Consider the following 19,744-nt stretch of genomic DNA (forward strand, 5'->3'; position numbering starts at 1 on the left):
GTTGCTGTGACTGTGGTGTAGGCCAGCAGCTGTAGCTCTGATTCACCCCTAGGGGAACTTCCATACGCCTCGGATTTGGCCCTAAAAAGCCAAAAAAGAAAAAAGCTGTTCCTAGTCAACTGACTTATTATGTAAGTAGAAAATTGCAAAAACTTTTACAAAAAAGTTTTTTGTCAAGGAAAAAAGACATAAAAATAAGTTCGATTAAATAAAAATTTTAGAAGAGCAAATAAATTTCATTTATTTGTTCTGTTTGGGTTTCATTGAGATATAATTAACATACAACACTGTTAAAGTTCAAGATGTACAACATGCTGATTTGATGCATTTATATATCGCAATACAACTATAACCTTAGCATTAGCTAACACCTCAGTCATGTTGCATAATTACCGTGGGGGGGAGTAAAAACATTTAAGATTGCCTCTCTTAGCAACTTTGAAGTACATGATATAGGATTATTGACCATAATCACTAAGTTGTGTATTAGATCTCCAGAACTATTCATCTTCCAGTTCTTTGTACCTTTTAACACCTCCCCCAGAACCACACCCCCAGGGAACCACCATTCTATTTGAATTTGGCTTTTCTTAGATTCCATATATAAATGATATCATACAATATTTGTCTTTCTTATATGTCTGATGTATCTCACTTAGCACAATGCCCTCAAGATCCATCCATGCTGTCACAAAAGGCAGGATTTCCTACCTTCTAGGCTGGATAATACTCTACTGTGTGGGGGTGAGGTAGGGTGGGGGTGCACGTATGCAGGTGTGCTGTCTTATTTATTCATTCATTCATCCATTGATGGACATGTGTTGTTTCCATACGTTGGTCATTGTGAAAAATGCTGCAATAAAACTGAAAGTGCAAATATTGCTCTGATACCCCATTTTAATGTCCTCTGGCTATCCACCTAGAAGTAGAATTGCTGAATTATACAGCAGTTCTACTTTTAGTTTTTTGAGGAACCACCATACTGTTTTCCACAATGGCTAACAGTGCACAGGGTAGCCTTTCCTCCACATTCTTGCCAACACTTGTTATCTTTCATCTTTTCAATAATAACCATTTTAATAGATGTGAGGTAATAACTCATTGTGGTTTTGATTTGCATTTCCCTGATGATTAGTGATGTTGAGCATGTTTTTATTGACCTGATGGCCATCTGTATGCTCTCTTTGGAAAAATATCTCTTCAATTCCTCTGCCCATTTTGTAATGGGATTGTTTGGTTTTTTTATTGCATTGTATGAGTTCTTTAACATTTTGGATGTTAGCACCTTATCCAATATATCATATGCAAATATTTCTACCATTCCATAGGTTGCCTTTCATCTTCTTGACTGTTTCTTTTGCTGTGCAGAAGCTTTTTAGTTTGACATAGTCCGAAATTATTTTTGCATTTGTTGCTTGTGCTTTTGGTGTCATATCCAAAAAATCATTGCCGGGACCTGTGTCACAGAGCTTACCTCCTATGTTTTCGCCTAAGAGTTTTATGGTTTCAGTTCTTACATTCAAGTATTTTAAGCCATTTTGAGTTGATTTTTGTACACAGTATTAAGAGAAAAGACCAATTTCATTTTTTTATGTCATTGTCCGGTTTTTCCAATACCATTTATTGAACAGACTATCCTTTCCCTACCACATATTTCTTGGCTTCTCTGTCATAATTTAATTGACAACATAAGTATGTGGGTTTATTTCTGGGCTCTCTCTTCTGTTCCATTGATCTGTGTGTCTGTTTTTATGCCATTATCATGCTGTTTTAATTACTATAGCTTTGTGAAATAGTTTGAAATCAGGAAGTGTGATACATCCAGTTTTGTTCTTTCTCACAATTACTTTGGCTGTTTTTATGGTTCCATACCAATTTTAGGATTGTCTGTTATACTTCTGTGAAAACTTCCATTTGAATTTTGATCAGGATTGTTATGAATCTATATATAGCTTTGGGTAGTAAGAAATTTAACGATATTAATTTTTATAACCTATGAGCACAGAGCATCCTTCCATTTATATGTGTTCCCTTCAATTTCTTTTATCAGTGTCTTAGAGTTTTCAGTGTACAGATATTTCACCAGCTTGGTTAAATTTAATTCTATGTATTTTATTTTTTGATGCAGTTGTAAAATGGATTGCTTAATTTCTCTTTCTAGTTCATTATTAAGTGTATAGAAACACAATTTTTGTGTCAATCGTGTATCCATCAAGTTCACTGAAATTGTTTATTAATTCTAATAGTTTGTGGTAGATTTTCAGGATTTCCTATATATAATATCATGTCATCTTCAAATAATACCAGTTTTACTTTTTTCTTCCTTTCTGATGTTAATGCCTTTATTTCTTTTATTTGCCTATCTGCTCTGATTAGGACTTCTACTATTGCGTTAAATAAATTGGGAGAGTTACCATCCTTGCCCTATTCCTGATCTTAAGAGCAAAAGCTTTCAGCTTTTCACCAACAATGATGTTATCTGCAGGCTTGTCAAATATGTTATGTTGAGGTATGCTCCCTCTCTACACAGTTTGTTCAGAGTTTTTACCATGAGCAGATGCTAAATTTCATCAAATGCTTTTTTCTCACAAGACTGACATGGTAATAGGATCTTTAACCTCCATTTTGTTAATGTGGTAAATCACATTTATTGATTTGCTTATGTTGAATCATCCTTGCATCCCTTGAATAAATCCCACTTCATCTTGATGTATGACCCTTTGTATGTACTGTTGAATTTGTTATGCTAATATTTTGTTGAGGATTTTTGCATCTATGTGAATCAGGGATATTGGCCTGTAATTTTCTTTTCCTATAGTGTCCTTGTCTGGCTTTGGAAATAGGTAATGCTGGCCACAAAAATAAATAAATAAGTTCGGAAGTATTTTCCGTTTGGAAGTATTTTCCATTTGGAAGTCTCTTCAATTTTTAAAGGAGCCTGAGAGGATTAAATTTTTGGTGGAATTCATCAGTGAAGCCATCTGGGCCTGGACTTTTTTTTGCTTATATATATAGATTTCTGACTACTGATTTAATCACCTTACTAGTAATCAGCCTGTTCAAACTTTCTACATCATCATGATTTAGTCTTAGAAAGTTGTACGTTTTTAGGAATTATTCCATTCCTTCTAGGTTGTCCAATATAATTGTTGATAGCCTCTTATGATCCTTTGTATCTCTGTAGTATCAACTATAAATCTCACTTTTATTTCTAATTTTACCTGAGTCCTTTCTCTTTTTTAATTGGTGAGTCCAGCTAAGATTTTTCTATTTTTTTAATCTTAAAAAGAAAAAAAAAATGCTCTTAATTTTATTGATCTTTTCTGTTGTCTTTTGGTCTCATTTTATTTATTTCTTCTCTGATCTTTGTTATTTCCTTCCCTCTACTAACTTTGGGTTTCATTTGTTCTTTTTCTAAAATTCCTTAAAGTGTAACATTACATTGTTTGTTATTTTTCTTGTTTCTTGAGATAGGCATTTATTGCTATCTATGAACTTTCATCTTAGAAGTGCTTGTGCTACATCTCATGAGTTTTTGTGTGCTGTATTTCTTTTTCTTTCTTTCTTTTTTGGCTTTTTTAGGGCCACACCCTTAGCATATGGAAGTTCCCAGGCTAGGGGTCAAATCAGAGCAGCAGGTGCTGGCCTACACTACAGCCACAGCAACACAGGATCTGAACCGCATCTGTGACCTACACCACAGCTCATGGCAACACCTTAATCCACTGAGCAAGGCCAGGAATCAAACATTACTGCTGAGCCACAATGGGAACTCCTGTGTGTTGTATTTCTATTTTCATTCCTCAAGATATTTTTCAACTTCCATTTTGATTTCTTCTTTGACCTATTGGTTGTTTAGTAGCATGTTTTTTAATCACCACCCTTCATAAATTTTCCTGTTTTCTCCTTGTAAATAATCTTAGTTTCATGTTATTTATTGTGGTTGGAAAAGATGCTAGATTTGATGTTAATTGTCTTAAATTTATTAAGACTTGTTTTGTGACTTAACATATGATCTATCCTAGAGAATATTCCATGTGTATTTGAGAATAACATATATTCTGCTGCTACTGAATGTAATGGTCTATAAGTATCTGTTAGGTACATCTGGTCTAATGTGTAGTTTAAGTCTTCATTCCTTGGTTCATAGCCACACACTGCATTGCCTTTTCTCTTTTTGCTTCTGTTGACACAGAGCCTTCTCTGACTTTCTTGCATTCCTCTTACATAAGACCCTTGTGTTTACATTTGGCACACAGAGATAGTCAAGAATTTTGTTCTCTTCTCAAGATCCTTAACTTAATCACGTCAGTAGAGTAGGGGAAGGAATTTTACTGATATGGTTAAGTTAAAATAAGGAATGAGAACAGCCTGTAGAAGCTGGAAAGGTCACAGAAAGGAAGTATTCTCTAGAGCCTCCAAAAGAAGCCTGACAACACTTTGATTTTATGTTAGTGAGACCCATTCTGAACTCTGGACATCGAGAACTCTAAAATAAATTTGTGTTGCCCTAAGCCACTAAGTTAGTGGTAATTTGTTACAGCAGCAATGGGAAACTAACATAGGAACATTAAAAATAACGCTACTATAAACATTCCTTTTCTTTTAGTGTATTAATGCATTCATTCCTGTTTGGTATATAAAGGAATTGAAGAGAACTGCTGGGTCATGGGGTATCACATGTCCGATTTTAGAAGGTATTTTTTCCATTTTTCAAAAATGACTGAATTCACTTAAAATTCCAAAAGCAGTATATCTGAACTGTTGTTATTTGATACCCTTGCAACATTCGGAACTGTATTTTTTCCGATGGGTACATAGTGGGTCTTGCCATGGGTTTAATATCTAGTCCCATTGTGACTAATGATATTAAGCACTTTTCACATGTCTTATTAGCCATTTGTATGGACTCTTTTATCTATTACTTTCACAAGTACCTTACCCACTTTTGAGTTGAATGGTTTGTTGCTCTGTTGATCCGTGTGAGTTGTTTATATATTCTGGATGAGTCCATTGTCACATAAATTAGGATCTTATGAGAGTAAAAAGGGAAGCATTCTCATGGCTCTACTGGGGATGCTTCCTTATTTAAAAAAACTTTCAGGAGTTCCCGTCGTGGCGCAGTGGTTAACGAATCCGACTAGGAACCATGAGGTTGCGGGTTCGGTCCCTGCCCTTGCTCAGTGCGTTAACGATCCGGCGTTGCCGTGAGCTGTGGTGTAGGTTGCAGACACGGCCCGGATCCTGCGTTGCTGTGGCTCTGGCATAGGCCGGCAGCTACAGCTCCAATTAGACCCCTAGCCTGGGAACCTCCATATGCCGTAGGAGCGGCCCAAGAAATAGCAAAAAGACAAAAAAAAAAAAGTTCAAAAAAAAAAAAACTTTCATAGCTGCAATGCTATTGTAATTTGTTATCACAAGCATTCAATATAATATGGCTGAATGGGGGAAGGAATTTTAAAAAGTACTTCAAAGCGAGGGCTAAAAATCTCTCCTATCTTCTTTGTATCCTATGAAGATCCTAAGTACTAAGTATACATTTAATGTACACTAAATAGCTATTTAAATAAAAGAGGCCCCTAAGGTAAACAATTCACTTATCTTCCAAAGTAAGGATTCCTGATAACCAGCCAATTACTAAAGCTCTAGCAAATGTATATCAGACCAAGTATGAGAAGTACCAGGAATCAGGTAGGATCAGGAAACATATTTTTACAGGTTAATCAAAGACATCTTATAAAGAGAGACTGAAATTGCACTGAATGCAAACATTAACAATGTTATGTAGTTGCACATCAGAAGAGTAAAGTCAAGAAATAAAAATTAAAATTAATCTCCAGAAACAGGAAAAAGTAATCAGAATACACTGAGCCAAGGGGTTCTGGATAAGGCCATGTCTGAGAGATATCTATGTTTTGTTTTGTTTTGTCTTGTCTTGTTTTGTCTTTGCTTTTTAGGGCCTCATCTGTAGCATGGAAGTTCCCAGGCTAGGGCTTGAATCAGAGCTACAGCTGCTGGCCTATGCCACAGCCACGGCAACACCAGACCCAAGCCCCACATCTTTGACCTACACCACAGCTCACGGCAACGCCAGATCCCCAATCCACTGAGAGAGGCCAGGGATTGAACCCACATTCTCATGGATACTAGTCGGATTTGTTTCCACTGAGTCACAATGGGAACTTGAGATATCTGTTTTTAATGTAAAAAAGTTTTAGTGGAAAGTATAAAAGGGAAAAACTAGGATAGGGAAGTATGATCTGAAAGTTCACTTCTATAAGAAGAATAACAAAAGCATTTCACACCAGAATTATTATGGTTTTTAGAAATGCCTTTTGTCCAAATATCTTTATATTTAATAAATTGGGAAAGCTTATGGCAAATATGATATCCAATTTTTCTCTGAATAGCATCCAATAAGTGCTGTCTCTTAGGTAGTCTCAAATAGATTACACTAAAAGTGAGCAGTTGACCTCACACAAGAATGACATCTACATATATTAGCTAGAGGAGACTTTTTGATAAGAGGAGAAAAAAAAAACAGCTTATAGGAATCAAAAGCCAGTTGAGGAAAATTATGGGAAAGATGCAGAAACTTGGAACAGGTAAACATAATTATTCACAGATCAGTTGGAAATAATATAAATATCTGAAAAAAAGTAAGTCTGCACAAAGGCAAAAGACAAATTCTGCCTTAATCACTGAGATTATTCTAGTCATTTGGTTTGGTTTTAGCTAGACTTAATTTCAATATTTTTTAAAGAAATATAAATAATATTTTGAAAAGTATATTCTGTCATTATTTGCTGTTCTTCACGTTCCTTTTTTCCATCTAAAACTTAAGGTTATTATAAATCAAATTTCTTTTAAAATATACAACTTTAAAGCATTTCAACTGTGAAAAGTGATTTAAAATTTTCATTAGCCTAAGATTTTCATAATTTACTCAAACAATATACTTCTAGCAAATTGTCTCACTTAAAAACACAAAACATTTATGAAGACTAAAATCAAGTGACAAAACTAGTGGCTTCTGACACATTTATGAAGTCTAAAATCAAGTGACAAAACTAGTGGCTTTCTGACAAAACTACTGCAATTGGTCTTTCAATGTTTAATATGGAACTTTCTGTTTCCCAGCAGCATGGTTAATAAAATGTTTGTTTAGTGGACATATGAGTTTTTTTTATATGCCCCAGATCCTTTTCTTAGGGAATCACCCTCCCTCACACTATACGGTTATAATGAGGCTGTCAGCGGGGCCAGGTAAACAACACAGCTCTGAGTAAACAGAAGACCATTATTTCACTGCACAGCACAACTGATCTGAGAATGAGCATGTTAGAGACACAAAGACAATAAGAGTACCTGTCTGAGGTGATGCTAGGCAGAAAGTATAGCATACTGCTAAGAATACAGAGTCTGCCTGGATGTCATGGCTCTTTACTAACTAGTTGAATGATTAAATAAGTTATGGAATTGGTCTACCTCCTAATTTCTTCATTATTAAAATGTAGCTACCAATAACACAGTCCTCACAGAACTATTATGAAGATTAAATACTGTGAAGCACATAAAGAACTTAGTATAATAACCACCATATAAAAAGCATGAAATAAATTTTACTATTAACTATTATTACCATTATAGTTGTTATTGCTTTTGTTATTGATATTATAAATACATGGTATGATCACTAAGTTTGGACAATGTGGCCTGAATATGCAAGCAGCCTATCTTTGTCAGTTGTGGAGCAGATAGAAAAAAAAATTGTTGAAGCTAACAAATAAAAGGAAACAGAACCCAGAGGAGAGAGAATAGTCCTACAGACATTCTTTGAACTTATGGATCCAATCACCTACTGGACTTCCCAATAATTTTTTTCTTTAAGCTGATAAGTTGTTTAATTCAAAGAAAAAAAGCACTATAATAACATCTTCTGTCTAGGTATCACAAAATGAATGAAAATACACAAACACAGACACACCAAATAGGTGGATTTTCATTATTTGTACACAAATACAGACACACCAAATAGATGGATTTTCATTATTTGTTGCTGCAGTAACATGGATACACACAAACATACACAAAAGGAAAGCAGCTTTATTCCATATACCCAGATGATAAAAAGCTGAAGATAACTCAATAGGGCGATAATATGTTTTCTTAGAATCTTTGCCAAATATTCTAATGAATAACCTGTTTCTATTAGTGTCCTGTAACTGTATTTTCAGGGAACCTCAAGCAGACTGGTGTGGGTAAGGTGGGAAAAAGGAAATAATGCAGACGAGACTGTAAAGGTAAATTAATCAGATGATCATGGACTTCGTATATTAAGGAATTCAAATTTTATTCTGTTGAAAATAGGGATCCATGATGTTTTTAAGAAGATACCTGACATTCACTTATTCATTTAGTAGATAATTACAGAGAATCTACTATATGCCAGGGACTATATTAGAACATGAGAGTTGCTTTAGTGGGACTTATAATACAGTGATCACATCTATGCTCTTTAAAGATAACACTGATGAAGATAAGAATGCATAAGAAAATGGACGAGAAGAGATACAGATAGATAAGAAAAAGAAAAATTAGAAGTAGACAAACTAGTCACTAGGACAGTATGACAGTAGTCAAAAATGACTCTAAAATATCTATTTTGAGTAACTGGTTTCAGATAACCAAAAAAAGCAACAGGTTTTATCAACAGATACTATGGACTTTTTTTTTTTTTTTTTTTCATTTTTGGCCACCTGGTAGCATATGGAGTTCCCAGGCCAGCGATCAGATCCAAGCTGCAGTCACAACCTAAGTCACAGCTGCAGCTTTTTAACCCACTGCTGGGGACTGAAACTGCATCCCAGAGCTCCCAAGAGGCTGCTAATCCTGTTGCACCACACTGCACCATCACAGCAGGAACTCCACCAGGGATTTGACTTTTTTTTTTTTTTGCTTTTTAGGGCCACGCCGGTGGTATACAGAAGTTCCCAGGCTAGGGGTCTAATCAGAGTTACAGATGCTGGCCTTCGCCACAGCTACAGCAACACAGTGTTCAAGCCATGTCTGTGACCTATATCACAGCTCTCAGCAATGCCAGATCCTTACCCCACTAAGCAATGTTGCAAGACATGTTTCCTTGAAAACTCCATCTTGTCCTTCTTTATTTTATCCCATCTTCCTTCTTGGAGAAACAGTCACAGTGCTGGTAAATGACTTAAGCTTAAGAACAAAGACCTAAAGGCATAAGTGACTTAAGCTTAAGAACTGTTATGTGCCTAGAGGTCACCCTAAGAGCTTAACCCTTTACCACCTAAGTGGCTTTCTAAATAGTAAAAGAACTTATATAATAGTAAACACACCCTGTATCATCCACCCATAGCCACTCCTCACTTAATCTCACAATAAAAGCAGTGTGGTTGCTTGAGTCCCCCGCGCTCTTGGTCCCTGAGACCTTGAGTTCCCCGGCTCCCACCTTTACCTAAGATAAATGTCTCTGTGTCTTGTTTTGTGTTAACTATTTTTCCTTAAGTTCCACAGCACCCGTTCTTCAGCCCCATCCTGCTGAGCTGGCCCCGGCAAAGCAAGGCCAGGGATCGAACCCACATCCTTACGGATCCTACTTTCCTACTTGTGTTCATTACTGCTGAGCCTTGACAGGAACTCCTGGACTTGAATTTAAAATTCTGAATCTAAGTTCTTCCTACTAGAAGGTAAACTCCATTAAAGTTCCAACCACTAAAGCCAGGATTTTAGAACAGTGTCTGGCCTTCACTAGGTGCTCATTAAATTTGTTTTTTTTTTGGGGGGGGGGTCTTTCTAGGGCCGCACCTGCAGCATATAGAGGTTCCCAGGCTAGGGGTCAAATCGGAGCTGTAGCTGCCGGCCTACACCACGGCCACAGCAACGCCAGATCCTTAACCCACCGAACGAGGCCAGAGATTGAACTCACATACTCATGGTTCCTAGTTGGATTCATTTCTGCTGCACCATGATGGGAACTCCTAAATGCATAATTTTTTAAGCAAAGTATATTTAAGATTTATAGGTGGAAATGCTCATTCAATAATGAATTTATTGATAACTATTATGTGACAAGTACTGTGTTAACAATAAAGAAAACACAATTCCTTGCCTTCAAAGAACTCATACTTCGCTGGAATATTCATAACATTTTCCACCTCTGAACATATCTAATTCTCCTGCCAAAATATTTTATTGGAAAAAATGTTCAAAGCAGTAAAGCATGAGAGAATGAATGGAGTATGAAAGAATTTTTCATAAAAAGACTTGATATGCATGTATATTTACTAAACTCATTAAAGAACTAAAATTCTATATCAGAGATAGATAAGTAATAAGAAAAACAAAATATAATTGGTAATTTTTAAAATCTTGAACTCTATTTTTTCAAAATTGGTCTTTTCTTACAAAATTTCATTCTATAAATATTTTAAATAAGACGAAGGAATATATGCCATTGAAAGACAGGAAAATAAAACCTTATTTTGTTGTTAGGGTTAGAATTTAAGAGTTTCAACAATAGTTATTATTCACTCCTGGGCATCTATCCAGAAAAAACCATGACTCGAAAAAACACATGTACTCCAATGTTCATTGCAGCACTATATGCAATAGCCAAGATGTGGAAACACCCTAAATGTCCATTGACAGAGGAGTGGATAAAGAAGATGTGGTACATATTCACAATGGAATATTACTCAGCCATCAAAAGGAAAAAAAGAACAGCATTTGCAGCAACATGGGTTGACCTAGAAATTATCATGCTAAGTGAAGTCAGTCAGACAGTGAGACACCAACATCAAATGCTATCACTGACATGTGGAATCTGAAAAAAGGACACAATGAACTTCTTTGCAGAACAGATGCTGACTCACAGACATTGAAAAACTATGGTCTCCAAAGGAGACAGTTTGGGGGGATGTGCTGGGGGTGTGGGATGGAAATGCTATAAAATTTGGTTATGATGATTGCTGTATACCTATAAATGTAATAAAATTCATTTAGTAAATTAAAAAAGGAAAAAAGCATTAGTTATTAAGTAATAAGTAAAACATTCACAAACTTCAGTACTTCGAACTACTGTTAGCAAGAAATATTTGGGACAAAACTTTTCACTAAGTGTGGCACACAGGTTATGTTATAACAGTGGGACTGAAGGAGTTCCCTTTGTGGCTCAGCAATAATGAAACTGACCAGTATTTTGGAGGACATGGATTCGATTCCTGGCCCTGCTCAGTGGGTTTAGATTCCAACATTGCTGTGAGCTGTGGTGTAGGTCACAGATGTGGCTCAGATCCCATGTTCTGTGGCTGTGGTGTAGACCGGCAACTGTAGCTCTGATTGGACCCCTAGCCTGTGAACTTCCATATGCTGTACATGTTGCCCTAAAAAGCAAAACAAACAAACAAAAACAGTGGGACTGAAAACCAATCTAATAGTTTAGATAAGAGGTCTAGAAATAAAGTTATAAATAGAAAAATAGTATAGAAGTATACTATAAAATGAGGGAATGGGTAGGGATTTAAAGCAGCATAAAGAAGGGTAACCTAATTCAGTCAATAAGGATCTATGAAAATTTTCCTTCATTGAGAAAATGATATTTGAGAAGAATCTTAAGAATTTAATAGATTAAAACTAATTGCAAGATACAAAACCAACATGCAAAATCAATTGTATTTATATATAATAGCTCTGAGCATTCTGAATATGAAACTAAGAAAAAACTGTACGTAAAAATACCATCAAAAAGACTAAAATACTTACGTATAAATTTGAAAAAAAGCATAAGATTTGTACAGAGAAAACTACAAATCATTGTTGGGAGGAATTAAAGATTTAAATAAACAGAAAGACATCTCATGTCCATCAATCAGAAGACTTCATATGGTTAAGATGGCAATGCTCCCTAAACTGGACCACAGATTCAACACAATCATTATAAAAATATAAGTTGGCTTTTTGCAGATATTGACAAGCTGATCCTAATATTTGAATGGAAATTCAAAGGACACAGAGTAACCAGAATCATGTTTTAAAAGATGACCAAGTTTATTCACTTCCCAATTTCAAAAGATACTACAAAGTTATAGTAATCAAAACAGTGTGACACTTACACAGGGAAAGACATATACATTAACAGAATAAAGCTGCAATTCCAGTAAAGCCATTATAGCAACGTTGAACTGATTATCAACAAGGGTGTCCAAACAATGAACTTTTTTTTTCAACAAGGGTATCCAAACAATTCAATAGTAATCAAAAAGTCTTTTCAACAAAGAGTGCTAGAAAAACTGTACATCCACATGCAAGAGAATGAAGTTAGACATCTGCCTCATATAACACATAATTAACTCAAAGTTGGTCAAAGGCCTAAATGTCAGAGCTAAAACAATATAACTCAGAAAAAAACAGATATAAAATTTTACACCCTTGGGTTAGGCAGTGTTTCATGGATATGACACTAAAGCATAAGCTTTATTGCTTAAGAAATTGGTGTATTTTTTAAGGAAAAAAAAAACTGAGCTACATCAAAATTTAAAACTTTTCTGCATCAGTGAACACCATCATGAAAAGTGAATAAACAATCCACAGAATGAGAGAAAATATTTACAAATCACAAATCCAATCTGATAACCTGTATACAAAATATATAACTAGTAAAACTCAATAATAAAAAGGCAACTCAATCTAAAAGTAGGCAAAGACATCTATAAAGAAGATTTTTTTAAATGGTCAGTAAGTACATGAAAAGATACTAAACATCACTGGTCATTAAGGAAGTCAAAACCACAATGAGATACTGCTTCATACCCACTAGGATGGATATAATCAAAATGAGAGATTACAACAGATGTTGTGAAGAATGGGGAAAAATTAGGACCCTCAGACATTACTCTGGAAAACAGTTTCCCAAAAAGTTAAAAATAGAGTAACCATATGACTCAGTAATTCCACTCTTAGATATATACCCAAGGGAAATGGAAATATACATCCACTCAAAAAATTGTACACAAATGTCCACAGCAGTACTATTTGTAACAGCCAAAAGTGGAAACAATACAAATGTCCATCAACTGATTAATGAGTATACCAAGCAAGACTTCAGATTTGAAGGATGGAAAAACAGTTTTATAGTCAAGCAAAGAGTTCAGCATCAACAAATGACTTTTACAAGAAATGTTAAAGAGACTTCTCTAAGCAGAAAAGGCTATAGTAAGAAATATGAAAATTACAAAAGGAAAAAGTCCATTGGTAAACACAAACATACAGTAGAGGTAGTAGATCAAACACTTATAAGGCTAATAGGAAGATTAAAAAACAAAAGTAGTAAGATAATCTTTATCCACAGTAAGTCGTTAAGGGATACACAAAACAAAAACAAAACCTGTAAAATACGACTTCAAAAACATTAAATGTCAAGGAAGAGGGCAGAGGATAGGTGGGAAGTAAAAATGCAGAGCTGTTAAGAATGCATTCAAGGGAAAATCATCCTATTTACGATCACATCAAAAAGAATAAAATACCTAGGAATAAAACTACCTAAAGAGACAAAAGAACTGTACTCTGAAAACTATAAGATGCTGATGAAAGAATCCAAAAATGACAAAAACATATGGAAAGATACACCATGCTCTTGGATTACAAGAATAAATACTGTCAAAATGACTGTATTACCAAACACAATCTACAGAGTCAATCCAATACCTATCAAATTACCAACAACAACTGAACAAGAACAAAATATTTTAAAATTTGAATGGAAACACAAGAGACCCCAAATAGCCAAAGCAATATTGAAAAAGAAAAATGCAACTGGAGGAATCAGGCTCCCTGACTTCAGGCTATACTACAAAATTACAGTTATCAAAACAGTAGTATAATACTGGCACAAAAACAGAAATATAGATCAATGGACAGGATAGAAAGCCCAGAAATAAACACAAGCACCTAAGGTCAACTAATCTATGACAAAGGAAAAAAGAATATACAGTGGAAGAAAGACAGTCTCTTCAATAAGTAGTGCTGGGCTGGCTGGCCCCATGTTACTGAGTGGAGCTCCTCTGGCTGGCTCCAGCCCCTGGCTGTGGGCACAGTGGAAGGCAGGGGGCGGCCAGAGGAGATTACGCAAGGATGCTGGGGGTACAGGAGCCAGCCCAAGAAAGGATGGCAGCAGCCGGAGTGGCCAAGTGGCTTCCAGAGCACCTAGGCTTCTGCGGGCACAAGGGAAGTCAGCTTCCCCCCCTCACCCCCGAGCCAGACTACCGACCCCCAACCCTCCCCAGCCACGCCCCCCACCCCTGCACCACCCCTGGACACCTTGGCCGCCTACCTACTGCAGAGGAAGCATGACTTTGAAAAACACTATTTCGGGGGGCCTTCCAGCTCTGCTACTCTAGCCACCCCTAATGTCCCCAGACCCAGGCCGCCTCCACACCATGGCTCGCCCTCGCATCGACTTATTCAAGTCGAGATCCCTGCCCCTCCCAATGCCCCCTCCCAAGGAACGGATATCTGGACCTCCCGCCCGCAGCGACCGGTTGGCAATCCTGGAAGACCATGTGGACCCGTTCAGGAGACTGGTGAAGGCCCAGCAGGAGCTTCAGGAGCCCCAGAGAAGCTCCCTTAAAATGACCGCTACATGGAGCCCTTATAAGGCCCAAAAGATGGTAGCTGAGATCCGGGTCTCCAAGGAGACAGCAGCTCAGCCCCTGACTCTGTATGACACACTCTATGAGCCAGAGAAGAGGGCCACCTCAGAAGGTGGCCCCAGGAGTCTCGCCTGACTGAGGAGGACTAGAGGCCCCCCGGGGAGTATGACCAGCCCTGGGAATGGAAGAAGGAGCAGATTTACAAAGCCTTTGCTGCTCAGTTTGAAGGATGTGAGAAGAGCTGCCTGTCACTTGACCAGAAGGAGAAGGGCCAGCTCCCTCCCTGGCTTTCTGCAGGGAACTCCAAGTCAGCCAAGTCCCTAAGCACAGAGCCCAGCAGCCCCCGGGGGAGTGGAGAGACCAGCACTGACTCTGGAAAACCAACTGGTACCATGGGGCCATAAGTCAAACAGATGCCAAGAACTTGCTCCAATTGTGCAAGGAAGCCACCTACCTGGTGCACATCAGTGAGACCAGCAAGAATGTCCCTCAGGAGCAGTCAGGGTTTCAAGTACAAGAAGCTGTCCCAGACCAACGAACACAACAGCCCGCCTTTCATCAGCATCCCTGAAATCGTGCACCACTATGCCAGCCACAAGCTGTCCATTAAAGTGCCAAGCACATGTCCCTGTGACCATCTGGACTCTGAAGGTGTGAGGCCTGGAACTGTGACAGATATGGACTCAGCCCTGTGCTCGTCCCCTGCCTAAGGGCTGTGGCCCTTTTTCGGACCCAAGATCTCTCATACCTTTCTTCCCTCCCACCCTTGGAATACTGGAAGCTGGAGTTTCCTTAATTTATTCTAAAGGGGAAGGGCTATAGGGGCTTTGAAGGAAGAGGTGGTCTGGAGCTGAGGATAAAGGAATCCCTGGGGAGAAAGGATAGCCCTTGGAAGAAGGGTACTTCAGAATCTGCTGGTCTCCTGAGGAGTTTAAGATTAGAGCTCCCAGCTCCTTTCAGCCCCTAGGGTAGAGGTGGCAATCTCCTCCACCTCCTCTGCTCTATCCCACCACTCTCTTCCCCCTGGGATGGAGGTGTGGATACGGGGTGGAGCTGAACGCGGCCCTGCAGGGCACCCTGACCATCTCTCTCTGCCTCTGCCCCCAAACCAGAGTCTGGTGTGGGCTTTGAGAAGGCAGACCCCAGGGATGGAGATGGCATTGGGAGTGGGGAAGAAGGGGAAGGGCTCAGCTGGTGGGAACTTGTGCAGGCCCCAGGCTGACCCGGCTCCATGCCAGAGGCAGTAAATAAACCCAGTCCTGCCAGGAAAAATAAATAAATAAATAAACTGGATATTACATGTAAAAGAATGAAATTAGAACACTCTAACACTGTACACAAAAATAAACTCAAAATAAATTAAGGCCAGAAACTATAAAACTCCTAGAGGTAAACATAGGCAGAACGCTCTTTAACATAAATCAAGCCAACATCTTTAGAATAATGAAAATATTCTAGAATAATGACAATAAAAGCAAAAATAAACCAATGGGACCTAATTAAACTCAAAAGCTTTTGCACATCAAAGAAAACCATTTAAAAAATGAAAAGACAACCCACAGGATGGAAGAAAATCTTGGCAAATGATGCAAAAGACAAGGGCTTAATCACCAAAATACATAAACAATTCTTACAACTCAACAACAACAACAACAAAAAAACCCAATCGAAAAATGCACAAAAGACCTAAATAGACATTTCACCAAAGAATACATATCTTTGGCCAGTAGGCACATGAATAAAATGCTCAAATTCACTAATTATTAGAGAACACAAATCAAAACTCCAATGAGATACCACCTCACAATGGTCAGAATGTGCATTATTAACAAGTCAACAAATAACAAATGCTAGAGACAGTGTGGAGAAAAGGGAACCCTCCTTCACTGATGGTAGGAATGTAAAGTGGTACAACCACTGTAGAAAACAGTATGAAGGTTTCTCAGAAAACTAAATATAAAACTACCATATGATCCAGAAATCCAACTCCTGGGCATATATCCAGACAAAACTTATATTCAAAAAGATACATGCACCCTATGTTCACTGCAGCACTATTCACAATAGCCAAGACACGGAAAAAACCTAAATGTCCATCAACAGATGAAAGTATTAAAAAGATGTAGTGGAATACACCTTTTTAATCCTTTCAAGGTTTAAAAGGTTGTTATAAAACATATAATGGAATACTACTCAGCCATAAAAAAGGACAAAATAATGCCATAGGCAGCAACACAGATGCAACTAGAGAGTCTCACACTAAATGAAGTAAGTCAGAAAGAGAAAGACAAATACCATATGATATCACTTATATGTGGAATCTGAAATACAGCACAAATGATCCTATCTACAAAACAGAAACAGATTACAGACATGGAGAGCAGACTTGCGGTTGCCAGGGGAGAGGCGGGAGGAAATGGGATGGATGGGGAGTTAGGGGTTGGTAGATGCAAATTATTACATTTAACATGGATAAGCAATGGGGTCCTACTGTACAGCAGAGGGAGCTATGTCCAATCTCTTGGGGTAGAACATGATGAAAGATAGTATGAGAAAAAGAATGTGCATATATGTATGAATGGGTCACTAAGCTGCACAGCAGAAATTGACACAACACTGTAAATCAACAAAACTCGAATTTCAAAAAAAGGATGCATTCAAACTTAAGAGATCATCAATTTAAAATAACCATATACATAAAGGTTGTTATACATGAACCACAAGGCTCACATGTACACCAAAAATACACTAAAAATCTCACACACACACACACACACACACAGAGAAATGGGTCCAAGCATAAAATTTAAGGTAGTCATTGGGAGTTGCCTCATGTTGCAGTGGGCTAAGAATCTGGTGATGGCACTGCTGTAGCTCTGGTCACTACTGTCATGTAGGTTCAACCCCTGGCCCAGGAAATTCTGCATGTCCCGGGTGCAGCAAAACAACAAAAACAAAAGTAAATAAAATTCAGAAAAGGTTGTTAACTAATAATAACAGTAACAACAATAATAATATAGTCATCAAATCACAAGGGAAAAGAGCAAAAGAAGAAGAAATAAAAAAGAACTAAAAAACAACCAGTAACAATAATAATGACAGTAAGTACATACCCATCAATAATTACTTTAAACGAAAATGGGCTAAATGCTTTAATCAAAAGACAGAGTGGCTGAATGGATTAAAAAGAACCATGAAAAATGCTTCTTACAAAAAGCTTCCTTCAGATCTAAAGACACATATAGACTAAAAGTGAAAGGACAGAAAAGGTATTCTATGCAAATGGAAATGAAAATAAAAATTGAAGTGGCTATATATGTGGGATATATATATATATATATATATATATATATATATAATAGTAAAATAGAATCTAAAACAAAGACTGTAACAAGAGACAAGAACATTACATAATCCAAAAATAAGATATAACAGCTGTAAAAATAGTCAACCAATATAGGAATACTTAATATCATAAAACAAATATTGACAAACATAAAGGACTACAGCAACAGATACAAAGGTACTAGGGGACTTGAACACCCCATCTACATCAACAGAAAAATCATCTAGGCAGAAAAATCACTAAGGAAACACAGGTCTTAAATGACACATTAGTTTAGATGTACTTATTAGATATACACAGAACATATCATCCAAAAGCACCAGAACACACATTCATTTCAATTGCACATGGAACTTTCTCAAGAACAGATTAAATGGTAGGTCACAAAATAAATGTCAATGAATTTAAGATGACTGAAAGTATATCAAGCATTTTGTCTGATTACAGTGCTATGAGACTGGAAATCAACTACAAGAGAAAAAAAAAACTGGAAAAAAAACCTTCACAAATATGTGGAGGCTAAAGAATATTCTAATAGGGAGTTCCTGATATGGATCAGTGGAAACGAACCCAACTAGTATCCAAGAGGACACAGGTTCAGTCCCTGGCCTCATTCAGTGGGTTAGGGATCCAGCGTTGCCATGAGCTGTGGTGTAGACTCCACACAAGTCTCGGAGCCTGCATTCATGTGGCTGTGGTGTGGGCCAGCAGCTGTGGCTCCAATCTGACCCCTAGCCTGGGAATTTTCATACGCTGCAAGTGCAACCCTAAAAAACACCCCCCCCAAAAGAGCAATATGCTAATAAACAACCAACTGGTCACAGAAACCAAATATTATCTGGGGGCAAATGAAAATGGAAATGCAATGAATCAAAATCTTTGGAACAGGAGTTCCCATCCTGGCTCAGTGGAAACGAATCTGCCTAGTATCCAGGAGGACACAGGTTAGATCCCTAGCCTTGTTCAGTGGGTTAAGGACCCGGTGTTGCCATGAGCTGTGGTGTAGGTCACAGACACAGCTCACATCTGGCATTGCTGTGGCTGTGGTGTAGGCCAGTGGCTGTAGCTCCAATTTGACCCCTAGCTTGGAACCTCCATATGCCATGGGTGTGGCCCTAAAAAAAAAAAATCTTTGGAACACGGTCAAAGCAGTTCCAAGAGGAAAGTTCACAGCATTACAAGCATACCTCAAGAAATGAGAAAATCTCAAATAAACAATTTAACCTTACACCTAAAGGAAAAGTCAACAAAATGAAATGTTACCAGAAGGAAGGAAAGATAATAAAGATTAGAGAAATAAATGGAATGGAAACTAACAAAACAAGAGAAAATATCAACAAAACTAAGTTGATTCTTTGAAAAGATAAACAAAATCAATAAACATTTAGCCTGGGAGTTTCCAATGTGGCTCAGCGGTAACAAACTCAACTAGTTAAGGATGAAGGTTAAATCCCTGGCATCACTCAGTGGGTTAAGGATCCAGCATTGCCATGAGCTGTGGTGTAGGTCAAAGATGTGGTTCAGATGCTGCATTGCTGTGGCTGTGGCATAGGCCAGAGGCTAGAGTTCTGATTCGACCCCTAGCCTGGGGACTTCCATATGCTTTGGGTGTGGCCCCAGAAAGAAAGAAAGAAGAGAAAAATACATACCAATATCACTGATAAACATAAATACAAAAGTCCTCAGAGTTCCCGCTGTGGTGCAATGCGATTGGTGGTGTCTG

The 19,744-nt window shown here is 37.6% G+C and overlaps 1 protein-coding gene and 1 pseudogene across 22 annotated transcripts in view; one reads left to right on the forward strand and one right to left on the reverse strand.

The window, feature by feature from the left end:
• Positions 1-19,744, reverse strand: part of RIMS2 (regulating synaptic membrane exocytosis 2) — a 621,959-nt gene that overhangs the window by 551,219 nt on the left and 50,996 nt on the right. The gene's annotated exons all lie outside the window — the stretch shown is intronic.
• LOC125129113 (SH2 domain-containing adapter protein F-like) lies at positions 14,067-15,146 on the forward strand (annotated as a pseudogene).

This window comes from Phacochoerus africanus, chromosome 6, assembly GCF_016906955.1.
Source record: "Phacochoerus africanus isolate WHEZ1 chromosome 6, ROS_Pafr_v1, whole genome shotgun sequence".
NCBI classification, from domain to species: domain Eukaryota; kingdom Metazoa; phylum Chordata; class Mammalia; order Artiodactyla; family Suidae; genus Phacochoerus; species Phacochoerus africanus.